The sequence below is a fragment of the Mycteria americana genome, chromosome 5 (assembly GCF_035582795.1).
Source record: "Mycteria americana isolate JAX WOST 10 ecotype Jacksonville Zoo and Gardens chromosome 5, USCA_MyAme_1.0, whole genome shotgun sequence".
In the NCBI taxonomy this organism is placed as follows: domain Eukaryota; kingdom Metazoa; phylum Chordata; class Aves; order Ciconiiformes; family Ciconiidae; genus Mycteria; species Mycteria americana.
Genome location: NC_134369.1, coordinates 59,929,563 through 59,939,424, shown reverse-complemented (window position 1 = coordinate 59,939,424; position 9,862 = coordinate 59,929,563). Strand labels below are relative to the sequence as shown.

General features: G+C 44.5%; 1 protein-coding gene across 1 annotated transcript in view; it reads left to right on the top strand.

The window, feature by feature from the left end:
* The first annotated feature begins 221 nt into the window (after positions 1–221).
* Positions 222–9,862, top strand: part of SETD3 (SET domain containing 3, actin N3(tau)-histidine methyltransferase) — a 65,179-nt gene continuing 55,538 nt past the window's right edge. The window contains exon 1 of the mRNA XM_075503560.1: positions 222–347. The gene's annotated coding sequence lies outside the window, so the exon portion shown is untranslated. The remainder of the gene's footprint in view (positions 348–9,862) is intronic.

The following is a 9,862-nucleotide window of genomic DNA, read 5'->3' as shown; positions in this document are numbered from 1 at the left end:
AAAGCCGGAGGGAGAAGATTGCAAGGCGTGGGAGCCAGTAGAAACCTGAAGGCATGAGTTAAATCCCAGCCAATGGAGGAGCTGCCATGCCCTTTTTTAAGACCGGTAGCGAAGGCGAAGGGGTGGTCGCTGGGGATTGGCTGCCACGGGTCCCGGAGTGGGTGGGGCCTTCCGGCTGGGCCAGTGGCGACGCCGGGGCGAGGGAGGGGGCGGGGCCGAGCCGGGAGTGCGGGGCTGGGGCGAGCTCGGCCGCCGCCTCCCCACCCGCGGGCAGCGGCGTCCGGCGCGAGGGGCTCGGGCTCCGCGCCGCTCCCTCAGGCGAGGCAGGAGCTGCCGCCGCGCGGGAGGTAAGGCGGGGCCTTGCCCGAGGCCCCCTCTCCCGCCCCAGCCGGTTGCCCCTGGGCCAGGCCCCCCCCCCGCCCCGGCGGGGCCCGGGCCCCTTCCCTTCAGCCCTCCCGGGGGGCCCCACCGCGGCCGGCCCCGCCGCCTCCCTTCCCGCGAGGAGGCGCCGCTCTTTCCGGACGCCCCCGCCGCCCCGGGACGCGCTCCGCGGGCCCAGGCCTCGCCGCCCCCGCCTTCCTCCCCCCCCCCCCCCCCCCCCGCGGCGCCGGCCCCGGCCTCCTCCCCCGCCTGGCGGCCGCGGCGGGCCGGGCGGCCGTTACCCCACGCGCGGGGCGCCCACGCACCACGCCCCTCCGCGTGCGGGGCTGCGCCCGCCCAGCACCGCCCCCCGCCCTTCCCCCGGGGAGCCGCAGCCGCCGTGCCGCTGGCGGGGGCAGCGCGGGGCCGGCTGCCGGCGCCCACTCGCCGCGGCGCTTCGCTCTCCCGCCGAGTCGCCGGAGGCGGCTGGCGTGCGCTCCTCGGCCTAGCGCCGGCTCGCTCCGCTGCTCCGCCGTGGGCGGGTCGGTCTCGTTTCGGCCCGGTCCGCGCGGGTTTAAAGCGAGCGAGGCGGTGACATTCGCGTCTTCACGCTCGTTTCCCTTGTCCCATCCCCCCCGAGAGGCTGATCAGAAGCCAGAGCAAAACAAATGGCTTAAAACTGCTTTCCCCGTGATGTAATGCCTTTTTTTATGTGTGACACGTTTTGAATACTTCCTACTCCTTCAGCTTTCCAGAGAGCCTTCCGTACCTCCAGCTCTCGGGGTCTGGCCCAGGAGCGTTTCTGCTGGTATGTGGCTCCTCAGAGTCCTCCTCCGGCAGGAAGAGAGTGCTCTGGTTTCTTTACTCTTCTCACCCAGCCTTCAACCTGCTTTAGTAAAGGGATTAAACCTTTGGAGGGAAAAAGGTGGGGCTTAAAATGAGAATAAATCATTTAAACTGTTTATCTACAGGGGTGTTACTCCTGAAACAGTCTAGGTGTTTCAGCCTCCCCCTGTTACTACAGCAGCTGCTGAGACGGAACTTCTTGTGAACCCTTCCTCATCTTCCTTCTTACTCAGCAACACTTGCTTAGAGTTGCTTAAGCTGAGGCTGTGCTTTGCATTTGTCGTTAATTCTTAGCAACTTCCTAAATTTTGAATTAGTGGCATTTGGGGTTTTACATATTTAGCTGTCAGGACAAGCTCTGTTCTTCCTTTTGGAAGTTGTCCCTCACAGCTTAGTTCAAGGCTGCTCTTCTCCCAAGCTTGGTATCTGCCCTTTTGGATGGACTTGTCCTTGGAACCTAAGCTTGCTCATGAGAGAAAGTTGAAAGCAAATTGCCTTTGTCCCTTCTAAGAGCATGTAACGTAACCACCTCTCTCTTCAGGTGACAGCTTTGTTCTGTGACAATTGCTACTAACATTAGCTTAATGTCTCACAAGTGTTTTCTGCTTTCAGTTGTTGTAAGCTTGTAACTATAAAGTGAAACTTAGTATTTTGTAGGTGAGTAACCAGTTATAGCATTCTGCATGTGGGGCATCTGTTTCTGGTGCAAAATAGTAAGCCAGCGTACAAGTTGTTGGAGGGAATGGTGTGATGGGCACAAAGGTGGGGGTGTTTCCAGATATTTTTGCTCAGTTAAGTAATCTAATATGGTAGAGATTCAAGCGTGCCAGCTTGCGCTTTAATAGAGCTTTCAGTTATGTTCAGCAAGCTGGATTGAAAAATATGTTGAAGTACAGTTGAAAATACATCCTTGGCATGGTGTACCTAGAAATAGATTTAGGGTGTTGGGGGAAGAAATGCCACAACCCCTGAAATCATTTGTAATCTGTATGTTACTGGTGCCAGTTAGAGATGGCCTGATCTGTAGCTGGAGTCAGATCTGAGTCTTGAAAGAGACTTCTAATTTCAATATTGTATGTAACTTAAAAATAAGCCATATTATTATGCCTCTCTGCATGGAAAAGTGTACATCTTGATGATATTTTCATTGTAATAAATATAATGAACTTAGACATATCTACTGTACCTAAAGTATTACATACTTTATCATAGTGGTGCTGATTATACAGTTAAACTGATGTATTGGGTAGTTTTCAGCAAATGAGTGTTCTAGTGGTTGCTCTTTGAAAGAAAGAGGCAGTTTAAGGGTATTGGAGATCTCGGGGGATCTGTATCTTTACTACCAGAATGTTGTAGTGTTCAGTGCTTGTTAAAGGACACATCACAATGCCTGTGGCTTAAGCACCGAGTGTTTTTGGAGGCCTGGGCTGTTCTGTTAGGTCTGTCCATGCTGATGACTGAAGTCAGAGTGACTTGCTTCATGGTCAATTAGGAGTTATATTTTATAAAGTGAGGTTAATATTTCCTAAATGAAGAACATGTTTAGAAACATGCAAATAAAAACAGTACTTTGGTTTTTTTAATTAATTCTGCGCAAAAGGAATTTGGAACAAAAAGTTTGTGGGAGTCTTCAGGAGGAGCTGAACTCAAGCAAAGAAATGAAATGACAAAAGTAGGTTGGCAAAGTGGTAGAGTCTAACAGTCCATTTATTGCTGCTTTTCTGCAAAGAGTAAATATTTTTTTCTTTTCTGGTCAAATAGTTGTCTGAGAAGCTGGTTCAAAGAGAGGCAAGGGGGTTATTAATCATTAAGAAAGAGCTTGAGTTGTTTCCTGGCAGGCAGTTAGTAAGCTATCTTCCCTAGAAGATCAGTGAGGCGTTTATAGTAAGAAGCACCCCTTCTGCCTCAGAAAACTTTAATGGAAGGTGGGGGAACATAGGGACAATCCTGTAGTAATTAATATAATAGTTCAGAATTAGCAAGCTGATAAGTGATAGTAATTATGAAATGCGTACTTTTCTTTGTGATGTTGTGTCTTGGACATAGCCATTTTTCTTTGCCCTTTAGCATTTTGTGTTACCTTCAAATTAATAATTTCTTACCAGAAGTTTATATTTAATTTATGAGGCAGTCTTGTACTTAGTATCTAACTAGGTTCAACTGCGGGGGGCAGGGGAGAGAATAATGTCAAACTGACAGTACTTACTTTTTTTAGTAGATCTGGGAGTATCTTGAGCATCCCAAGTCAGTATTTTGTCAAGACCTGTTCCCTTTGATTCTAATTATGAGACTAAATGTCTTTGGAAGTTGCTTTCCAACAATCAGCTAAATTTGTTGGTGTTTTTTGTAAGTACATCAAATAAACATTTAGTTGATTTTAGTAACTTCTTTTGATATTATTCCCCAGAATGGCCTCTTCCCAGTATCACAGTAATATTTATATACCATCATTCTTTCCTTAACCTGAAACCAAAATGGGATTAATAAAATTTTTTCTTTGCATGATAGATGCATGCAGTGTATACAACAGTGGTTCATCCCCTCCAGATGCTGTAGACCTGTGCTAGTGTTGGCAAACCTGTGATGGTACAGCTTCTTATAGCAAACAGGGGATTATTAATTTAATTCTGGCCATCCTTTGCCAGCTAACTTATTAGAGACACTTCAGCTTCCTAGGCCTGGCTTTAGGTGTTTAATAATGTTTTAACCAAGGCTACTAAGTGTAAAATATGAGAAAGGACCTCTCAAATCTAAATAAAGTACACTAGGAGTTCTTCATCGTACCATAAAAATGCCCTGTTAGTGTTGTCTGGCTTTAGTCTTAGGTATTTGGAGCTAGACTTTGAAGAGGCTTGTGCTGTAGTAATTAAAAGGCAAGTTCAGTGCCCAAGTTTTAACACTGCTTTGCATTCTTGCTCTTGCCCTTCCTCTGCTGTAACCTTCTTTGCTCCCTTTTTCTGTTTTTAGCTACTCTGCCCTACATTGGCTTGTGCCTGCATCTCTTCCGCCAAATGACTATTCCAGTTGCTCCATCTATCCCTGTCTGTCCTTTACCACTTCCCATACTGTTCAGCAAGTCTGCTAATGCTTTTTCTTTCTTTGAAGTAAGGAAGAATTAGCACTGAAGCCTTGCATTTCAATTCTGGGATCTGTTACCAGGCTAGAGCAGCAGACCTGTCAGCTGCAGGGAGGATTCCACCTGTCTTTCTACCCTGGCTGAAGCATGCCGATATGTGAATGGCTGTGCTTGAGATCAGTTTTATCTCCAGTGAGTACATGCGAACAGGTGTTTGCATACTCTGAAGCTGGCCACATCTAAGCAATACATAAGGCAGACACGAAGCAGAAGGCATGTTTCTGGGACTATAGCTGCTAATATCCTATTAAGAATCAAAATAGAATATAGCTTTTAATTTGAGAGATTTCTTTTACTTTTCAGAAAGATTTTTTGAGCCCAAAGTAAAAGGCTGCTATATATTAGGGAATGACAGATTAGTATCTACTTCCTGTTTTATTTCATTCTTGGATGCCTTCCCAATATCTCTGAAGGAATTGGCTGACCTGTCCTGGAAGTGCCTGAACAGCAGTGCTTGAACCACCATGGTTTTCAGCCAGGGTATTAATTTAGGCCAAAATTGTCTTTGTAGCTTAGGATGGGCTGCAAAGTGTATCAGTTCTAATACATTGCTTTTCAGTTGTTTCTGTTAAGAGTGTGATCAACCTGCACTGAAAAGGAGGGGAGTCCATCTCTGGGGCTCTTGTGTCAGCATTCTGATTCTAGCCTTTTGCATGTGGATCAATTTTTAGGTTTTGCTTTTTATATATATTTTGGGATATGATATACAGCTATGGAATTATGCAACTCTCAATAAAACTAAGTCTCTTACATTGCAAATGCTGCTTGTATTTCTTAGCAAGTAGTCAATAGCAATAGCAGAATCTTCCTTTGTCTTTAATGCTTTATAGCACTAGCACCCAAAGTTTTCACACAGTATTGTTTTAGTGGAGTGGGAAGAGGATGTAGTGTGTGGGTTTCCACTTCCATGGAACCTGCGTTAATGGTCCAGTACCTCCCATATGCTGGGTCTTGCTCAGTGTGCCCACGCTGATGATGATTTAAGGGAGTATGAGTTAGTTTGCAGGGAAGGGATGGTGGCAATAAAGCATGAGTTGTAGGCTGTTTCCTGCCCCTACTGGGCCTTCTGGGTGGTTGGATTAATTGTCTTTGTGGCCACTCTTGGAGCCATTTGGTTATCTTTACTTGATGACAAAGTTTATAGATGTAGCCGCATAATAACTTTGAGTACTGAGAGAAGGAGCTTTTGGGTTTAAGAACTTTTGTATTGAAATATTTCTGACAAGGACTTCTGAAAGATCTAGTTTTGCAGATTTGCTTCTAAGTAATTAAAGTGAACAGTGTCTTAGTGTCTGCACTTACGTAATTTGCGCATCTGTATGTATACTCTGTCCCATTGTCCACGTCATCAGTGAAGATGGTAAACAGTGTTGGTCCCACTATTAATCCCTGGGGTACACCACTGCGACTGGCCTCTAGCTGGACTTCATGCCATTCATCACAACCTCTTGAACCCAGCAGTGCAGCCAGTTTTCAGTCCACCTTATTGTCTGCTTATTTAGTTGGTACTTCATCAGCTTGTCTATGAGGATGTGATGGTAGACAGTGTCAAAAGCCTTACTAAAGTAGAGGTGATCAGAGAGTAGTGGATGCTGTTCAAGGTTACAAGGTTGGTCAGGCATGATTTCCCCTTCATAAATCCATGCTGACTGTTCCCAATCACCTTGCCCTTCATACATTTGGGAATGGTTTCCAAGTTTACTTGCTTCAACAGCTTCCCTCCGCTCGGCACTGGCGAGGCCACACCTGGAGTACTGTCCCAGTTCTGGGCTCCCCAGTACAAGAGAGATGGAGATACTGGAGAGTCTGGTGGAGGACCACTAAGATGATTATGGGACTTTCTTCATATGAAGAAAGGTTGAGAGAGCTGGGACTGTTCAGCCTAAAGAAGGCTCAGCAGGATCTCCTCAGTATGTATAAATACCTGAAGGGAGGATGCAAAGAAGGCAGAGCCAGGTTCTTCTCAGTGGTGCCCAGTGACAGGACAAGAAGCAACAAGCACAAACTGAAACAGAGGAGGTTTCCTCTGAACATCAGGAAACACTTTTTTACTGTGAAGGTGACTGAGCACTGGCTGGTGTCCGAGTCTCCATTCTTTGATATATTCAAAAGCCATCTGGACACGATCCTGGGCAGCTGGCTCTAGGTGGCCCTGCTTGAGCAGGAGGGTAGGACAAGTCGACCTCCAGTAGTCCCTTCCAATGTGAGATTCTGCGAGTTGTTGGGGGTTTTTTTTAAAGTTTGTTTAAATGTTTCTTTTCCTGATCCTCTTTCACTGAGCATAGGTCTTCCTTACACTAGGTCTCAGGGCCTGGGATTCCTGAAGGCAGGTCTTATCAGTGGAGAAGGCATAGAGTACCGAAGTCTTTTTTCTGTGGCCTTTGTCACCAGGTCCCCTGCCCCATTCAGCAGCAGGCTCACACCTTGCCTAGTCTTACCTTCCTTTAGCTCCTGATGCACCTGTAGAAGCCGTTCTTACTGTCTGTGTTGTTGTACTTCATGTGCCTTGCCAGATTCAACTCCAAGTGGGCTTTGGGTTTCCTAACCCCATCCCTGTCATGCTCAAACAGTGTCTTGCTTCCTTCTGGGTCACCTGGCCCTGCTTCCACCTCTTCTGTTTCTTTGAGTTTTGTCAGGAGTATCTTGTTCATTCATGCAGGCCTTCTGCCACCTTTGCTTAACATCCTGCACGTAGGGATGGACCATTCCTGAGCTTGGAGGAGGTGATCATTGAAAGTATCACCTCTTTACAGTTCTTAAAAATGATGGAGTAGTAGCAGAATATCTTTCTTTTCATCCTTCAGTTTTCAATAGCAAGCTCTTAGAAGAGGTGAACGTAGCAGGCCACTAGAGCATATTTTGTGAAACCAAGAATAGACGCCCAAGTTAGCAAATACTGAGTTATCTTCTTGTATCAAATCTCTAGTTCTGGGAAGCCATATAAGATTTGTTGGAGCATTTGATTTGTTAGAGCATTTGATGCTACTTTTTTTTTTAAAAATACAAGACTATGATTTATCATTTTGAAAACTTTCAAAAGGTAAAAGTGTTCTGTTTAGGCATATGGATTATTTTTGCTACATTTTTAATACCTGTATAGGCAGCATTTCAGTGTTTGTGAAAAAAGTTCTGTTTTACTGCTTTGATAGACACTACACCTTATTCTGGTTTTAAAATTGGTTTTCCAGACTTTCACTGGGATGTAATGAATTGTTGCCAATATGCTCTTCCATTGACTATTGATGGAATGGAATAGAGGTTGATATCAATGTTCACAAAGTTGGGCTTCTTAATTCTTCAAAACCAGTGATAAAATGTTCAGATCTTCCAGCCTTTGCTGATGCCCTGCACCTATTTACATGTTAATTTATTAAGTTCTACCAATTGAACCCCTGATCCAAAAGCATTTCTTTAATGCATCTGCATAGGTAGTTTTTGTTGAACATGTTACTAGAAAATAGCTACTGGTGTGTATCTAAAAGCCTGTGACCTATTTGTCCAGTTCTTCAGGGTTTTTTTTACGTAAACAAAACTGACTTTTCAAAATAGGTTCACAACCTTCTGTGTCAATGCTCCATTGCCTTGTACAGGCGGTGGCATCTGGGTGGTCTGTGAGCTTCCAGGTGGCATGGCTAGAGCTGCTACGATTCAGGAACTTGATGAGACTAATACATTTCAACAGTCTTTTTGTGGTACTCCATTGCTAACCTCTCTAAGCCAGCAGCACTTCTATAACTACTACTGCTCACTGTGGAGGGTAATACTGTCTGGGTTTGGATATTCCTGGTATGTCTTAATGTTTGGAGGCTGTTGTATATGTATCTATGATCTCACAACTGGATAATCTTTTCTTTGGAAGATGCCTTCTCCAAATAAAGTGGGTCTCAACAGGAAGCTGAGCTGTGTATGGATGAATTTCTTTCCTCAAGGAACTTTGCTTGCTGGAATAGTATTTTTAGATTTGTAGAAAGTAGCAAGGGTTGGCTGGTGAAGAAGGAAAAATGGCCATCTACTTTGGATGACCAACAACAATGTTTAATCTTCCACTTTGCTAAGCAGAGTTGCATTGATAGCATATTAATATATTAACTCTCCTTAAAATAGAGAAGCATCCATTCCCTCTGGAGTATGCTGCACCTGATTCTGTCAGTCAGGAGCAAGTAAAATGGATGTTGTCAGACCAATTTGAGAGGCTTTGTGTGCTGATACAGTGAAGAAGCTCATATAACTGTAAAGCTTAGAGTTGCAGAAAATGACTTGGGTTTTCAAGTGGTTGTCAAATTCAGATTGGTATCTGTTCTCTGCCCCTTTTTCTGAAAGTCAGCATTCAAGCAGTTATTTCTCACTTTGTTCCCAGCTGATGCTTGGGAATAATAGTGAGCTCTAGAAGCGTTCATGAAATTACAATTTTTGCATTTCTAAATGCTCTATTAAAAAATAGAATTCCTGCTTTCAAGACAATGACAGATAATGTTGTGATTTCCTTCTGTCACTGTAGGATGCCTGGCTTGTACAGCCTGTTTCTCTGGCTTATTAAATCTTTGAATCGATGCTTGAATATAAAGAACTGTCCCATTGCACTTTGAGTTTGGGCATTTAGAAGACTAAAATGAAACAATAGCCTAATGCGATAACTGCTTGCTTTATTTTGTGGTGTCTTGTAGTTGGTCTCTGGAATTGGTTTGGAGGTATAGTGCAAAGTTTCATATAATGATATAAACAGCCAAAAACTTGCAAACTCTAGTAAACAAGGTCATAGTCTTAAAGGTACAGTGTATGCCTGCTTTGAAGGTGGGAAGTTAGTGTAGTGATACCGCTTTAATTTGTTTTACTGGGGTTTTACTGTTGTACTTGAAGAAAGCAAAATTCTGTGCCACTTTGAGGAACATTTTACCTTCTGTAAAGATACAACTTTATCTTTTCCAGAAAACTCTCAGAAGTGCCAGATCAGGTTAATAACAAAAAGCTGGTTTGAGCACATTTCTGCAGACTTCTACCCTGACAGTATGTGACACGTTGGCCTAAGGCACAGGACATGAGCAGTCTAGTTTTGGAAAGTGCTGCTGCTCCCAGAATGCATTTTTCTCTGGTGGATAGAGATTTACCAATAGCACCTGCAGCAAGATGTCAGGAACGGCTTCTCTGTGATAATAGTCACGGTGTTCATATTCAGTTCTGGTCTTTGTGTTCCATAAGGAAGAATTGGTCAGAGTGGAAGTCATCTCTGCCTATCTAGAAATTAGCCAGACTAGTAGATAGTAGTTCTATTTGTGGAAGCAGGAAACTCGGCTACAAGAACTGGGAAGCAGAATATTAACAGTACCAGCCACTCTTGTCAGGAGTCATTCTGCTGCTTTTTCTCCTGTTCTTGAGATTATATTAGGTAGGAACAAATTTTCATTCTGGGCTGATGGATATAAATTTAGTTTTGCAAGTGTTTCAGATGTGGCTTGCTTGTTAATGCAATGTCCAGTTCACGGTCCTTTACTGGAGAAGAAGAAACAGCAGTATTCTTGGTGA